The 17,401-nt window shown below is 39.2% G+C and overlaps 1 pseudogene; it reads right to left on the minus strand.

The window, feature by feature from the left end:
- Positions 1 to 513: 513 nt before the first annotated feature.
- On the minus strand, positions 514 to 8,905 carry LOC121461485 (annotated as a pseudogene).
- Positions 8,906 to 17,401: the final 8,496 nt, after the last annotated feature.

The following is a 17,401-nucleotide window of genomic DNA, read 5'->3' on the forward strand; positions in this document are numbered from 1 at the left end:
ACTTATTAAGATCTAACAGAATTATTAAATATTTTATAATTAAAAAGGATGAAGCTAACTCAGCTTCTCTGAATGTGAAATGCAAGCCACAGGTTTTAAGCATGAACACATGGTCTCCAGCTAGTGGTTCTGTTTGGGGAACTTTAGGAGGTGCAGTTTTGTTGGAGGAAGTCAGTCACTGAAGGCAAGCTTTGGTGGTTCTTCCAGTTTGCTCTCTCTACTCTGTGTCTCCTGCTCCTGCTGCTTCTTGTTCTGTCTCCTCACCATGATGGACTCCTCTTCCCCTGGACCATAGACCACATTAGACCCTCTCTTACTTAAGTTGCCTTTGGTCATAGTGTTTTATCATAACAATGAAAAGTAATATACCCAGTGTTGAGTGCCATCAAATTGTCTTTCCTAGAGCAGGAGACCAGAATGCATTAAGACTTACTCACATTTTCTGCTGGAAATCATCTGAGGGCCTCTCTTGCTCCTTGTCCCTGCTAGGATGGGTGGTTAAGGGCAGGCTTCTTACTCCATGGAGGCCATGTATGCCACGAGGTCCACCACCCTGTTGCTGTAGCCAAACTCATTTTCATGCCAGGAAATGAGCTTTAAAAAGTTGTCCTTGGGAGCAATGCCAGCCCCAGCATCGAAGGTGGAAGAGTAGGCATTACAGTTAAAATCACAGGCAACATCCTGGTCCACAGTGTATCCCTTTAGTGGACCCCAAGATCTCTGCTTCACCATCTTCTTGATGTCTTCATACTCAGCAGCTTTCTCCAGGTGGCATGTCAGATATACAATGGACATATTGCGGGTAGGAACACAGAAGGCCATGCCTGCCCGTGAGCTTCCCATTCAGCTATGAGATGACTTTTCCCACAGCCTTGGCAGCCACCGTGGATGCAATGATGATGTTCTGGACAGCCCCAGAGTCATCACACCACAGCCATCTGCATTTTTCTAGGTGGCCTTGATGGTATGGACCATGGTCATTTACTCAGGAGATCTTGTATTTTTTTTTATTTTATTTTTTTATTTCCCATATAGATTAGATCCGTGTTGGTCACTCTCTGGAGGTCAACTGGCACTTCCAAGGTTTTCTCAGCTTCTATGGAGTTCGCTGGTTCAGTCCTGTTTTTGTAAATATTCCTGTTCTGGATTCACTCCTTCAGAGGTCCCTGGCTTGGGGTTGGTCCCGCAAAGGTCTCTGGCTCAGATCTACTCCTTCAGAGGTCCCAGACTCAGGTGCTCTCAGACCTGCACTGGTCCTGGCTCATCAGGCCTGCTCCCTCAGAGGTCCCAGACTCACACCCAGACCCACAGAGGTCCTGGTTCAGGCATAGCTCCTCAGAGGTCCCAGACTAACACCTAGACCTGCAGAGATCCAAGCTCAGGCCTAGTTCCTTGGAGATCCCAGATTCACATGCAGACCTGCAGAGGTCTCTGTTTCCTACCTAGTCCCTCAGAGGTCCCAGACTCATGCCTGGACCCACAGAGGTCTCTTTGGCTTAGTCCTTCAATGGTTGCTCCCCTGTAAGTGCTCCTGTGGAGCTCCCCGCCTGATGCCTGGATGCCTGCTCTGGCCTAGGTCGCTAGCTCAGTCCTTTTACTGCAAGTGTCCCTGGCCTGGATCTGCTTCTGCTCCTATGGAGTTTGATGTCTCAGGCCTGCCACAGCCTCCCCCTCTGGCTCTTATATTCTACTCTTATATTCTTTCTTCCTACTCTTTTGTGGGGTTCCCTGAATCCCAAGCAAAGGGATCTTATGGAGCCATCCCATTTAGAGCTGGATGTTGCAAGGTTTCTTTTTCTCTGCATAATGTCTGGCAGTAGGTCTCAGCATTTGTTCCTATCTGCTGCAGGAGGAAGCTTCTCTGGGGATGGGTCAACAAGGCACTGATCTATGAGTACAACATTACCTGAAATTTATAATAGAACCAAATATTCTGAGACTTGCTTGGACAGTGGGCAGCTCTACAAGTGTCCACAAGCAAAGAAACTCAGTTCTTGAGGGGCTGAATAGTGTGCTTGAGGATAAAACTTACATTTGAAGAGGACTTGGGAACAAATTCAGATTATTTGAGGTTCAAGCCATCTGCTACCCAAAATTAATGTGAGCATAAGAGAACATTTTCTCAATTTTCCTTATAATTCAGAACCATTGGCTTAATTACATCTCATAAAAGTTAACAAAATTGTGGTCTATATTTACACAATGGAATATTAACCAACAGTTTAAAAAAAATGACATCAAACAATTTGCAGTCAAATGGATTCACATAGAAAAAAAAAATACTGAACGTGAGTATGCTAACCCAGACCTAGAAAGACAAATATGGTATGTTTTTACTTATAAGTAGGATGTTAGCTATTAAGTAAATGGTAACCAAGCTAAAATTCACAGACCCAGAGAGGTTAGGTAAAAACAAGGGGTCTAGGGGGAGCATGGATCTTCCTGGAAAGAAAAAAAGAATATATTCTGAGAGTGGATGGAGGCCGATGGGGACAGAAGCTGAGGAGATCAAGTGTGGAGGAGTCGAGAGGAAGAAGAGTGTGGGGGAGAGAATAGAATTAGGGGAGTGCATTTTGGGGCAGTGTGGAAACCTAGTGCAGTGGGAACTTTCTTGAATCTATGAGGGGGATCCTAGTGAGGAATCCTCATAATGGAGAGCACAGAGTCTGAATTGAACATCCTTTGTAGTTAGGCAAGGCTTCCAGAAGTTTCAACTAGGATACATTTGGTTGAGTTCTTGGTCTAGGAGTTTCTCTGGAGATCTCTCAACAACCCAGGCTGATGCATACACACACACACACACACACACACACACACACACACACACGCACACACACGCGTGTGTGTGTGTATTATGTATGTATGTATATGGAGAGAGAGAGGGAGAGGGAGAGGAGAAGAGGGAGAGGGAGGTGGGGGGAGACTTCCCAAACATCCCTGGAACTCACTATGCAACCCAACAATCTTGCCACAATCCTCCTGCTTCGGCCTCCTCAATGTTGGGATTTCTGGCCTACACCACCTTATCTGGCTCCCCTTCTATTTGAAGAACTCTGATTAACAACAGGCAAGACTGCATGAACAAAAGCCATAGCTTTCAGCTGCAGTAACTTTAGATTTATAATACACCACCATTGCATGCCTACTGAAAAACCATGCCAATACAAAGAGACTGGTAGACAAAAGAACACACTGAACTGCTTTGTTAGAAATTACAGTGATTTTGTGGGCATGAAAGAATCATGAGCCTGAAGAATGAAATTTGAAAAATTAAAGCGGAAAGAAATCACTAAAACTAATATTATTAAGTTAGTAGAGGAAGACAGAAGGATTTTTTTGTTTTTGATTTTCTGTAAAGGCTTAGATTTTTGTCATTAAGATTTTGAAGTTCATAAGGTTTTGAAGTTCAGAAAGACAAATCATACTGAAATAAAAATGGAACAAAACTATAGTGCAAACAGTTCTGAAATTCTTTGAGGATGTGTGCGTAAAACCAGGGGAGCCTTCACAATGGACATGACATTTTAAATGTCTTGTCAATGCTGGACAATAAAAAGAGAGATAATTCAAGCCTGTGTGAACAGATGGTATAAAAATCAGAGAGAAGAGTAAGTATTTCGTGGCAATCAATCTGTTATGTCTGGAGACTAGAATACAAAAACAGAAGCATTGTGAAAGAGACAAAACAGATATTTTGAGGTCCAGTGCAGAAAACTACTAGACAAGGTACTTGAAGTTTATTCTTCAGTCAAAGAAAAAACAGACCAATTTCCTCTTTTTCTCTTTGAAGTTAGGCCCAAAGAACTTTAGACCCCAAATGTGTATTCATTCTTTCACAGTCAAATCATGATTTGTTTTGAAGTATATCATCCATTAAATAGGACTGTGCTCAATTACACATCCTTAGGATTCTACTCATTTAACATATCTAGACTCCATCACACATTGTCTATTCTCCTGAGCATGTGCCCTGTTACAGTACCTGTTTGGGATCCCAGTGAGATGGAGACAAAGATGAAAAGGCAGCTCTCTCTAATAGATAGAGTTAATTTAGACTTTCTTGCGGAAACATGGGTGATGGGTTATTTCTGAAGTAAAGTCAATTTATATGTGGCTTCATGACTGAAGAAAGTCTTACCTACTTTACCCGGTAATCATTAACTGTCAATAGTCTCCTAGGGAGGACATTTCAGCAGCTGTGTTGGTTAGGTTTTGTCGTGTTTGTCTGTTTGTTTGTTGTTAACTTGACAGAAGCTAGAGTCATCTGAGAAGAGGGAATGTCAACTGAAGAGTTGCCTTCACCAGACTGCCCTGAAAGGAAGTTATAGAGCAAGGTTTTCATTGGTGACAGGTGTGGGAATGCCCAGCTTAGGATGGATAATATCACACCTGGCCAGATGATCTCAGGCTGTATACAAAATTAAGCAAACAATTGTGAGCAGGCCAGTAAGTGACATTATTTTATTGTCTACTTCAGTTTGCCTTCATGGGCTCCAACTTTGAATTTCTACTCTGACTTCCATAAATGATGAAATGTATTTGAGACCTACATATCAAATAAACCCTTTTCTCTTTATGGTGTTTATAATAGTCATGGAGTAAAAACTAGGATACATCCATTATAAAATGTTGAGAAGCCCATTATGGTGTAAGTCAATTTAAAGGAGCTATCTCCACGTGTTATGTTCACTGCATAGTAGATACTGACAAAAGGAGATCATAATGAACACTTGATTTTATGATGAGACAAACCCCAGAAAGAGGTATCAGCATTGTAATTTGGAAAGTAAAGAGAATGGGGCTGATGGGGATTAAAGTCATGCTATATTACAATTCACCAGGAGACATACAATTGGTATTTATAGTAGTGCTACTTTTAGAGAATCTTTTGAACTTCTGCTTTGTTCATTCATGTCGTATTCACTAAACACATAACCTTGGAACCTCTATCACCATTTCAGTATGCATTGCCTATTTGGGGGTCCCAAGATGAGTTAGTATAAAATGCATACGACATTAGAGAAGCATTAAAAGAAAGGGTGATTTGAAGGCATGCATAGGAAATGACTGTTTCAGAGAGTAAGAGAGACAATGACCTTCACTCTTGCTCACATTGTCTTCTCAGCTCCCTCCTATGAACCTGCTACTGTCATTCCCAAAAATGATCAGTTGGAAGAACCAGTGGCTTTAATGTTAGGCATCATCTTCTGCGCTGCTGCCAAGTTGGAGGCAGATGTTTGCATTTTCTCTATATGTCCACGACAATTACATTGTGTGCGCAAGTTAGTGTTCCTTCCTAATAACAGATCATAACTGAGTATTCTTTCTCTATCAGGATTATTAGCCATTTTCATAAAGTTTAACGACACACACCAAGGATTTAATCTATGTCTCTCTCAGAGCATGGCAAGTACAAGTAAATTATAATGCCCCTAGAACACAGTGTATTGAATTGCAAGATAAAGTAGATCATAGTAAATATTAATCTTTTCAAATTGATAGAATGAAATATTAAAACATTTCAAACAAGAATTTTAATGTGAAAATTAAATCTTTGTTAATATTTTTAGCATTCTAGCATCCAAGAGCCTGGTGTCAGAAAGATTACTCAAGGGTTACATTATAGCTTATCTCATCAAGTTCCTGATACATTAAATTACTAGTCTTTTCTGTATAATTATGTAGAGAGAGCATTTCTCCGTGTGAAACAACAGAAGGCAGTTGATCAACTGAGATGAATCATGTTAGTTTATAAGTTCTGTTATTTTTCTTTTTCCCTTGGGCCTGGAGATGTCTCTGTCTTTGCTCCATGCCGCATGAGGTATTGTAGTTGTTAAAACTATTATTTTAGAAAAAAAGAGGTGCCTTAGCTAATGAATTCTGCTTCTTAGTTTCAGAAAGAATTCCAGCGGAGCCCAAACAAATGTCCCGAGAGTCGGACGTACACAATACATTACCAAATTGTGTCCATATAAAATAAACAAAGGGGACAAAATTGTCTAGCTTATCAGATTAATACCCTGGTTTTGTCATCTCTCTGCTATATTCACCTTGGACAAATAGTATCAAAAGAGGATAAATATATTTTTGATCTGACAAGCATGATAAAAACCAGGTAAAGCATCAAGAAGAATATATCAACTGAAAAAAACAAATAAAATTTAGGAGAATATCAGATATTAGATAGTCTTCATTGTAAGACAATGTGTAAATGAAAATAACCAATTGAATAAAAGGTAATACACCTTAAAATGTTCCCACGTTATCACCTATCACCAACTACCTATCAACAAAAAAATAATAGCATAATTCATTTAGTTTGTTTACTAAATTCAAGGTTATTTTTCCAAAGTCAGGATAATACTAGAAAAAAAATGCATTAATGTAACTTTTAATTAAAATTTGGCTTAGGATTTGTCTGTCCCTGCAATGAGTGAATATTCATTTTTAATTAAAAATAAAAAATGCAATGTATTTTAAATGTGTCTTTTCTCTTCTAAATTTTTACGGTACTTGAATGACTCATTAGTGAAGGTAATTTTAGTGGGTTCTAAACAGTCCATTAAAGTAAATAATTGTTTTGTGTGGTTGTTTATATCAGGCCAACTTTTACTGTCAAGGCTGCTGCCGATTTTAAGTGAATAAATCAGTGAACTCACTCTTCCTTTGTGACTGAGCTTCAGATTAGCTCAGATCCAACATTTCTTCTGTTGCTTTTTTTTAGTAGAAATTTCTAGGTAGCCATAATCACCCGTCTTTTCTTTTTTTGAATTAGGGTTATTTATCACAATTCATTTAGAAAATAAAGTAATTTGACAAAATAAATGAAGAGGAGATATATTGATTGCAAAGCAATACAAAAACTAAATCAAGTTAAATAAATAAACAACTCCCTGAAACCCACCCACCCCTGAAAAGTGCAATATCTTAATTACTCACATTAATCCCGAGAAAGAAATTGCAATTTTACATCCATTTTGCAATAACTTGAAATATGTAACTTGAAGCTTATATGAAAATACCTGGATGAGGCAATATGCCTATCTACAGGCAGAGTATCATTCTAAACAATGTCTACTTATCATTGGAACCACATGACCCTCTCCATTCTATCCCCCAGAAGAATCTATTTTATTTATTTATTATCTATTTATTGCTATTATCTATCATTTTTTGGTTCTGTTTTTTCTTTTTCTTTTTTAATTTATTTATTTATTAAAGATTTCTGTCTCTTCCCCGCCACCGCCTCCCATTTCCTTCCCCCACCCCCAATCAAATCCCCCTCCCTCCACAGGCTGAAGAGCAATCAGGGTTCCCTGCCCTGTGGAAAGTCCAAGGAACCCCCACCTCCATCCAGTTCTAGTAAGATGAGCATCCAAACTGCCTAGGCTCCTACAAAGCCAGTATGTGCAGTAGGATCAGAAAACCATTGCCATTGTTCTTGAGTTCTCAGTAGTCCTCATTGTCCGCTATGGTCAGCGAGTCTGGTTTTATCCCATGCTTTTTCAGACCCAGGCCAGCTGGCCTTGGTGAGTTCCCAATAGAACATCCCCATTGTCTCAGTGTGTGGGTGCACTTCTTGCGGTCCTGAGTTCCTTGCTCGTGCTCTCTCTCCTTCTGCTCCTGATTTGGACCTTGAGATTTCTGTCTGGTGCTCCAATGCGGGTCTCTGTCTCTGTCTCCTTTCATCGCCTGATGAAGGTTAATATTCAGGAGGATGCCTATATGTTTTTCTTTGGGTTCTCCTTATTTAGCTTCTAAGTACTCTACAACACATGGGCACAGGAGACCACTTCCTACGTATAACCTCAGGAGCACAGACATTAAGGACCTCATTGAATAAATGGGACGTCCTGAGACTGAGAAGCTTCTGTAAAGCAAAGGACACTGTTGCTAAGACACAAAGGCAACCCACTGACTGGGAGAAGATCTTCACCAACCCCGCAAGTGACAAAGGTCTAATCTCCAAAATATATAAAGATCTCAAGAAACTAGACCGTAAAAGGCTAATCAACCCAATTATAAAATGGGGCATGGAGCTGAACAGAGAATTCTCAACAGAAGAAGTCCAAATGGCCGTCTTTTCTTTACTATAATTTAATTCTCTAATGTTTTGATTTTGAGAGTCTAAATATGTTGTCAATATTCTTTCTACCTCTGCCAGCAAGGAATTTGACAATGCCTTGATTTAGTATCACACGCTGCCTCCTCTGAGGATTCTTAAGTTATAGTTGAGAATGATGATGTCAGTCACAACAGCAGCTTCCGTTCATTGAAATATCACTGCCTGTCACATCTGTGCTAATAAGAATTATTCATGTTTCTGCTTATTCTTCTAAAGAGCCCTTTGAGATGTATACATTTCTTCTTATTTGCATATCATGATATACCTGTTTAGAGAAATTACTGGTTTCTCTCGCCAAACAGTAGATTGAGATTTGAACCAAAATTGCTTGAAGGAAAGTTTCCTATGACAACACCTGCTTTTATCAATGATATGATAATAATATTCATTTTCATCTACATTATCGTCATGAAGAATTAGCAAAAAAATAGGTTAAAAATGGATGGAGAAAGGATGTAAGCTCAAACCAAATGAGAGTAAAAAATATATCACCTAAAAGGCTGTTCATCTTATAAATTAATAATTTTTAATCGTTTCTGTTACAAGGACAAGATTGAGGTGTTAGGTGTTTCTGGACACTAGAATTAGTGGGTAAACAAAGGGATTCAAACTAAGACAATACTCTAAATGGAATAACCAAGTTCTGATATGGGTTCACAGATTTATTGATGACTAAACACACTCGAAGTATGCAAATTTAGAAATATCAAGAATAGTCATGATTTAACAAGACCAACCTGTTAAATTTGACACTGACTTCCTGTTTCTTAGATGAGTCATGTCATAAACACATACATTTCATGATTCAAGTAACTCTGATTACAAGTATTCATTTAGATATGTAGATAGTAACAGTATACAAACATACATAGATACATGTGTGTGTGTGTGTGTGTGTGTGTGTACTGAATATATAGACGGCAGATTTCTACCAAATGCATCATTTAGTTTTAAGACACAGGAATTTCTCATTCCATCTTATTGTGACCGAGGCTAGGTGGTAACATGGGGTCAAAACTATTACCTCTAACCTCTCTTAAACTATTGCAAACAAAAGGCAAAAAAAAAAAAGGTACTTGGGCATGGGGAGAAAATACACCACATTTCTGAAGATGGCCATGCAGTATACTAAAGAAAACTTCACCATTTTCAAGAAATGCCATCTAAGAAAGATTGGAAGCTCCTGGATCAGGCTCTGGAGATTGCCGACTGAGGAGGAAGGAAAGGGCTGTGCTTAAGCACTGACCCGTCAGTCATTTCATCACCACTGGCATGGGCTTTCCAATGACGGTCAACGGAGATGTGCAACTGAAGTGGGCTCACTTCGGGATGGATAGCTGACTCCTGTTGCAGTGGCTGCAGGACCGTACCCTAGGCGACAGAATCCTTAAAAGCAACCTGGCTCCAGCTTCAGTACCATTCTATTTTCTGACCTTACACTTTCCAGCTTGAACCAAGTGCCATGTTTAAGTGTGGTAGGAGCTCAGCACAAACCCGCAGTCTGGAAATTAGGATCTGTAAGATTTCCGGAGTGTGTACTCATCACCTGATTTTAAAAGAAGTACAATGTTGGAGGAAAGAAGCACAGGTTCACATAGTACCCCAATAGCTTCCTGCGATGTGAGATGTAGAAACAAAGATGTGTGAATTTTTCTTGTGGTCCTCTCATGTAATATACTATTTCTCTATGTCTCTAACTCACCCCAAAGATAAAAATCCAAAGGTATATGGTTTAACAGTCCAGAAAGTTTATTAAATTAGTAGCCCTCTAGAATTCTAGCTTGGATGTCATTGACATTAATACTACTCACGATTGGTGCCAGGCCAGGTACAGAGCAAAGGTGGCACCAAGGGGGCACAGGCAGCCCAGTCCTCAAATTGGTAAAAGTAATGAAAAACTAATGATCAGGAGTTGGAGCAGCACTGCTTTTACTTAGTGTGAAGCCCTGGGTTTTATGCCCCGTGTCCTCCATTGGTTGTCTTGATGGATAATTCACCGAGCCTCTCTGACAGCACATCCTCACATGAAACCTCAGGGCAGAGCGGCAGTGAATGCACATCACTAACAAGAACGACACATCTTAACACGAAAGAGAGCATCGCAAAAGGAAAAAAAATGTAATGTATATATAGCAGCTATTTTTAGCTTAAGAAATAAATATTGGCACAACAGTACATCAATATTTTGCATATTTTGTTTACTAATTATTGTGTTGTATTTGCATTGCCTATTTTTTGCATCTGGTTTTTGCTCTATTCAAGAGAAGAGGGCAAATGAATGGTAAAGATTTTTGAACAATTATAACGAATTTATGACAAATGCTTCTTCCTTGGAGACAGACGACAGAAGGCAGTGCACTGTTTTAGAGAGCTCACAGATATCTGCAGGAGATCAGACTAACATTCATTTATTGCAATATCTCTAAGCACAAGTATGAGTTCAGTCAATTCCTGCCCGCTCCATGGGAAGATGTTTCCTACCTGCATGGAGTCTGCTTGGGGTGTCTTAGTTACCTTACTATTTTTCTGACAATATACCATGACCAAGGATAATTATAAAGTAAAACATTTACTTTGGAGCTCACAGTTCTAAAAGGTTGGATTCTATGACCAACATGGCAGGGATCATGGCAGCAGTCAGGCGGGAATAGTTGTAAAGAAGATACTGAGAGCTTCCTTTCTTATTGACAAGTTAGAGGTAGAAAGTGAAAGGCCGAAAATGGGAATCCTGTGGGGTTATGAATCCCAAAGTTCACAGCAGTGATTCACTTCCTTCAGTGAAGTCACACTCCCTCTCCTTCCCAAACAAGTCCACCAGCTGGAGCCTAAGGCTTAAAAGCTACTCCTCTTTTAGAGGCGTACACCATCACACTTAGGTTTGTGCTGGCTAGGATTATTTCACATGTCTGAATATATTTGATCTAGATTTTCTCACATTTTAAAACTTCATCAGAAGAATTTTTAATAACAAAAATCTGATGAAGGCAGTTTCTGGCTGTTAGAAAGTATAGAGAGATGTAACCTGGACTGCCCAAGTTAATGACAGGCAGACCTCCATCAAAAATGATGCAATTAGGAAAAAATTCCAGCATGGATAGAGAATGAATATAGTTCATTCTTTGATATGTTGCATTTTCAAAACATCCAACACCCTTTTCTGGCTTCTGTGGGAAATGCATGCACATCATACACATATATGCACACATTCATTCATATAGCAATAAAATATTTAAATAAATCTTTTAAAGAGTAAATAAATATATGGGAAACAAGCACATAAACAAAATTAAAGGGATGTATTGCTCTTTTTTCTAGTTCCCACAGCAAGCTACTTTCTCCAAGTTCAACTCTGCCTTACAGACAGTGTAGAATTTAATTTTCACAATATCCCTGAGGAGATTGAGCTCCCAAGTTCAGACAGAGATTCCCTAAACCAGGCAATCTAAGCCTAATAAGGCTTTATTTTACTGACAAACTAGATTTTACCTAGTGCTGCATGTAATGGATAGACTCCTTTATCACCACATCTGTGGTCTTCTCTGAGCTGTCACTTCCATGGCTCAGAGCTGCTCATCTTGATCTTATTTAGGAAAAAGAATGAGTAAAAGGATCATGTAGGTACAAGCTTGTCTGGGAGAAGGGTAAACATCTTGTGTCATCCCTCTTAAATCACTGAATTCTTAATCTTGTCTCCCTCATTAACTCAATCAGAATTCACGGATGTCAAGTACATGCCAGAAACTACTCTTTGCAGATGAGAGGAAGGGAGAGATAAATCAAGAGTTAGAGTTTCTGCCCTTGTTTAGCTTAAGGCTTCTAGTAAAAGATTCATATAAAACCCGTGATTTAAAGTAATTGATTTATTAATCACACGTGTGCAAAGTGAGGCTGGGAAGGATGTGATCCTCTGACACTTGTCTGTTTGATTCAAGCCTCTGAAGTGTCATTTCATCATCTGTTTATTGAATACACTCCCTCCACTTGGACTGACTCTCAGCTCTTTCTACAAGGTCAGTACCTAGATTAATGTGTGCTTATGCTTATATTTAAAATCTTGTGGGGTATCCATCCTTGACTTAGATAGATGTTTTCCAGAAGCATCTGCTGATGGAGATTCAGTCAGCTGGAAGAAAAGTGCTTTTACAGCACACACAGTCACAGAATCTGAGAGGTGCTAGAGAGAATCAGTGTGCAGCAATGATACCAAATCTAGCTTCTTGGATTTCCAGGGATACACACAAACAATTATAATTTGAACTAATTAAGATAGTTTTAAAAACAGTAGGGTCACAGTGCTATTGAAAATTAGAGTAGGGAGGGGGAAGTGTTGCAAACTCCTTGCCAAGTTTCAGATTTAACTTTTATATTAAGCTTATAAAATGGTATTGGAAGATTGTACACAAAATTCGGAGCAACCTGGTGCAGAATGAGATTACAAAAGCCACACAGCTACAAAGTAGGAACAAAGGCAAAAGCTTTGAATTCAGAGTGCAAAACTAAGTTCTTAAGATGATATTGTACTGAAACTTTTTCTAATATGTGAAGATCATGTTTTGGGGATGGAATCTTAATGCTTCATACAGTTGTACATATGGGGTAAGAACACTGAGTTTTAGTTAAATTGATAGGAAGTTATATGTCTGCTGGTGAAGTTATAGGGTCACTTAAGACTCTCAGAATATAAATTTGAAAAGATAATAATACTTAGTTTTGGAACATAGAAACTAAGACTCAATGATTCTGTAGCAACTACAGGAGTGTTCTTGGTAACCTGGATACAGTCACCGTTTCTCAGATTCCCATGACTCAAGTCAACACTGATTAAGATGTTAACACAATGGCCTCAGTTTTATGAGAGTGAAGTCTCATATTTGAAATGTGACAGCTTTCAAAAAAGAACAATGGTGAAAGGGGTTCTACATCTGAAAACACTGGCAATAGTATTCTCAGCCCAGAATAATAAAGCCAAATTGCCCATGTTTGTCTATATAAAACATTTGATCTTAACTCTCCTTCTAAATAATAATAAAGTCCTCACACTTAGTAGGTTCATGTTAAATGCTTGTCTACTATGTAGCTTCTCTGACATTTTTAGCAATTAGGGTTACTCAAAATGACCTTCTATTTTTCTAGATTTCTTAACCACAATTATATATATTATATAATTTATATAATATATTTTGTGAAGTATTATGTAAATAATTTTTCTTAATATTTGAAAATTTTATATAAATTCCACATATCTTGATTATATCTTTCCCTCCTTTACCATCTCCAAATACTTCCAGGACTGCCCATCATGTCACACCTCCAAATTCCTGTCCTCCTTTTATATTTATTTATTTACCTCACTAAGTACAATTAATGTTGCTCATTTGTTCATGGACATGGGTTCATCTGCTAGTGCATAGAGAGGATGCCAGTGGTCATACTGTACCCACTCCAGTAGCCTTCAGTTCCAAATAGTTCCTCACCAAGAGGTGGAGACTTAGGAGTCCCTCCTCAATCCTGATGTATTGGGTGAGTTAGCTGGGGCAATGCTGGAAAGCTCACGCTGGTGGTGACAAGGAGGGAAATCTGGCAGGCTGACCAACCCAGCTACCACCCAGGCCCAGAACCAAGACTATGAGTTGGCCCACCTCAATATCTACCTCACCTATGACCTGCTGGAGCATGTGTAGGGGCTGTTGTAGTCCAAGTTGGGGCAACATCTGTTGGGGCCCAGCCACAATGGGTTTGTATGTTTCAAAATAGGGGCATGTGGATTAGGAATATTAGGCAAGAAGAATAGAAATACAAAAGAAATACAGAGGCATAGAATAATACAGGGAGGGCAATCCAGTGAAGACTGAATGTACCTGTGTTTATTTCTTATGATCTTCAAACAAAAAAATCCATAAAAGGGAAATAAATTAAAAGACATTTTTATCATGACACAAGTCACAAAGTGATTACCATATTAATACTCAAAACACCAAGTAATCACACCATTGATAAGGATATCTCCTGTCAATAACTTCGAAGGACCAAGAATAGGCTTAAACTCTTTGAACTTCAGTCAAGTAGAAACAGATCCACTTCTGTGGGCTGTATTAAACAAATTTAAAAGAGGAGGAATATGTGAAACCCTGACAGATGTCACCCCAACCCCAAAGTGTGGCTATGACACATCTCCTGTGACCAAATCGGTGCCTAGTCCAACTGTCATCCAGCAACTGATGGAAAGTGATGTAGACCCATAGCCAAACATTAGGCAGAGTTTGGGCAATCCTGCAGAAGAGAGGGGAGAAGGGATTACAGGAGCCAGAAGTGTCAAGGGCACCACAAGAAAAAAAATCACATAATCAAGTAACCAGGGGCCTTGCATTTCCCTATGTCTGGAATGACAGTCACTTCTGAGCCATTTGACTAGGATGCTGGAAAATAAACTTGGATCCTCTGAAAAAGCATTTAATTTAAAGATGCTCTTAATGGCCAAGCTGTCTCTCCAAATTCTTGTCTGTTATTTTAATATTTATTTTATTTTTTCTATTTATATGAATCTCTCTAAATAAATGCAATGTGTATGGGAGTGACTTTAGGAGGCCAAAAAGTGACATCAGTTCCCTTGGGGCTAGATTTCCAAATGGTTGACACCTGTTTTACCTGTGTGCTGGGTACTGAGCCAGAGTCCTTTACAAGAACAACAAAGGCTCCTAACCACTAAATCGTCTCCTAAGATCCAAATTTTCTTTCTGTATTCCGACCTGCTTGTGATAGCTTTCTGTTTGCTTATCCATCTATCTATTTTTCCTTCATTTCTATAACCATGTACTTTCTATTTTTATTACTTTGCTCCACAAATACTTGATTAATGCAGTTATGATGCCAGGAGTTGATGTAAACTCTAAAATATTTATAATATTACAAATGAATTGCAGACATTGATGGTTTTGGTCTTCAGGGAGGGCTGGGCCAACTTGGACAAACTGAGTGCTATTGAAGGGCCTCCAGGACATCTCCTCAGTTCTCGACGAACACCCTCCTTTTCCACAGCCTCTTTCTGCTTCCTTCTGTCTAGGGAGTAGCACTTGGCTGTATGGCCATGCATGAGCACTTGTTTCAGTAGCTGTGGACAGCACTGTTAGGATGGCACTGCTGGCATTTCCTCTGCCTGCCTTCCTGCTTCCTTTTGTTAGGTCAACAGAGTCCCCCCAAAAACAAACCCTGAAGGGGCTGGAGAGATGGCTCAGCGGTTAAAAGCATTGCCTGCTCTTCCAAAGGTCCTGAGTTCAATTCCCAGCAACCACATGGTGGCTCACAACCATCTGTAATGAGGTCTGGTGCCCTCTCCTGGCCTGCAGGGATACACACAGACAGAACATTGTATACATAATAAATAAATAAATAAATAAATAAGTGCAAGTGAATTGCAAGGCATTCACCCATGAATGATGCGTACTTAGAAAGACATAGAAAGGAATATAGCAATAAAAAGACTCCCAAGGACATTCTGCTGTGCCTATATACCCATGCTTCTCTCAGCCCTCCTCAAGGAAGGTTCTTGCAGCAAATGGAACACTACACAACTAGACAATGTGCAGAATGAGGGTCCTTGGAAAACTTAGCTCTAAATGGGAAGTTGGCATCAAACTCCTGCCCGCAAGGCAGAATGATCTGCACATAAAGATTCTAAAGAGCCATAGAGGATGGATGACTCCTAGGAAAAAGTGTCCTCCAGACCCAACAGCACTGATACACATATAAATTGGCAGAGACTGTATCAGCATGAACAAGATCGAGCAGTACATGTGTTTAATTACAATGTTGTACACCTTTAATGCCAGCCTATAGAGGATAATAAAATGGGTGGAAATAGCTCTCAAAACAGTCTCATTCTAAGAGTCCTAGAGACAGGATCGCCATTTCAGACTGAGGTGGAGATAAGAGCAAGTGACTGCTTTGCTTTTCAGATCTTCAGGTTGAATCCCAGTTTCTGAGCCTGAGCTTCTATTATTCGTGTTTCAGGATGCTACTCCTAACCAAAATCTATTTGCAACTAATACACATGGACAATGCAAAAAGCAATGGACTGTCACTAGGCAGTATCAACCATGTTTCAGGGCAGGTCTCATGGCCAGAAGTAGTTGGTCAACACAAAACAAACTCAGGGGCCATTTTTTTTTGCCCTTTTTGCTTGTTTTATTTTTATTCTGTCTTTTTTGATCTTTTGTTTGCTTTTACTTTTGTTTTTGTTTTTCTTTCTTTTGTTATAGTTTTTCTAAAGAGAGATAAAGAACATAAAGTTGGATGGATAGGGAATTGGGAAGGTTCTAAGAGGAGTTGGGGGAGACAAAAACATGACCAAAATGTATTGTATACATTTATCAAATAAAATTTTGCCAGACTTTGTTGACTCACCATGGGAGGCCTTAGCCTCTTTTAGAAGAGGATGGGGGATTTCTTTGGGGGGGGGAAGGTGGGAGGAGCAGGAGGAGGAGAAGAACAGGAAACTAGGATTAGCATGCAAAGTTTAAAACGATTGCTTTTAAGTTAAAAAATAAATAAAAATATAATAAGTTAAAAGAGTAGATAAATATGTTTAAAACGAAAGACACATCAAAGGAAAGGGAAAACCAACTTTAGAAAAAAATGACCTTTGAAAGGCTTTAGGCTCAGGAATTCAGACTCTAGCTAATGTTCTATATAGCACATTATGAAATTAAAGAACAAAAGGGAAGAGGCTAAAGAATCAAGCAGAAAGAATACCCAGTGATGCCCCCACCAGAAGAGAGAATGCCATGTTAGCCAACTGTACACTCTGCCCAGAACTGTGAAAAATCTGAGGATGTAGGTTCAGATTTGGATACTGAGACTCTTAACAAGAATCTCCTGTAATAGAGGACCGCAGTCCCTATCTTCCCATGTGGCGATGTTGTTTAAAGAAGGTGAAAATATACATTTGCTCCATGTGTTCTGTTTTGCAGCACTGAATTAGATCCAGCATTGTTATCTGACTCTACAGGGACAGACATATATTGAGTTATTATTTTATTTGACCTATTGCATCTTTATAAAAACATGACAGGTCATTTTATTGTGATTGTTTTGGGAAATACCAGGTTCTATATTTTAGCTCACATTGCTTATAGTGCAGCAAATTTATCCTTGAAAGAAATCAATGGCTTTTTGAAGCTAGTGATTCATAACAGGCTGGATTACATTCACATGTGCATAGTTTTCCTTCGCAGATCTGATTCGTCCATAATCAAGTGGCATGGAACCTCATGTCGGAAG

This window comes from Microtus oregoni, unplaced genomic scaffold (assembly GCF_018167655.1).
Source record: "Microtus oregoni isolate MIOR12 unplaced genomic scaffold, Mior012 000022F_ref0000154, whole genome shotgun sequence".
Classification (NCBI taxonomy): Eukaryota; Metazoa; Chordata; class Mammalia; order Rodentia; family Cricetidae; genus Microtus; species Microtus oregoni.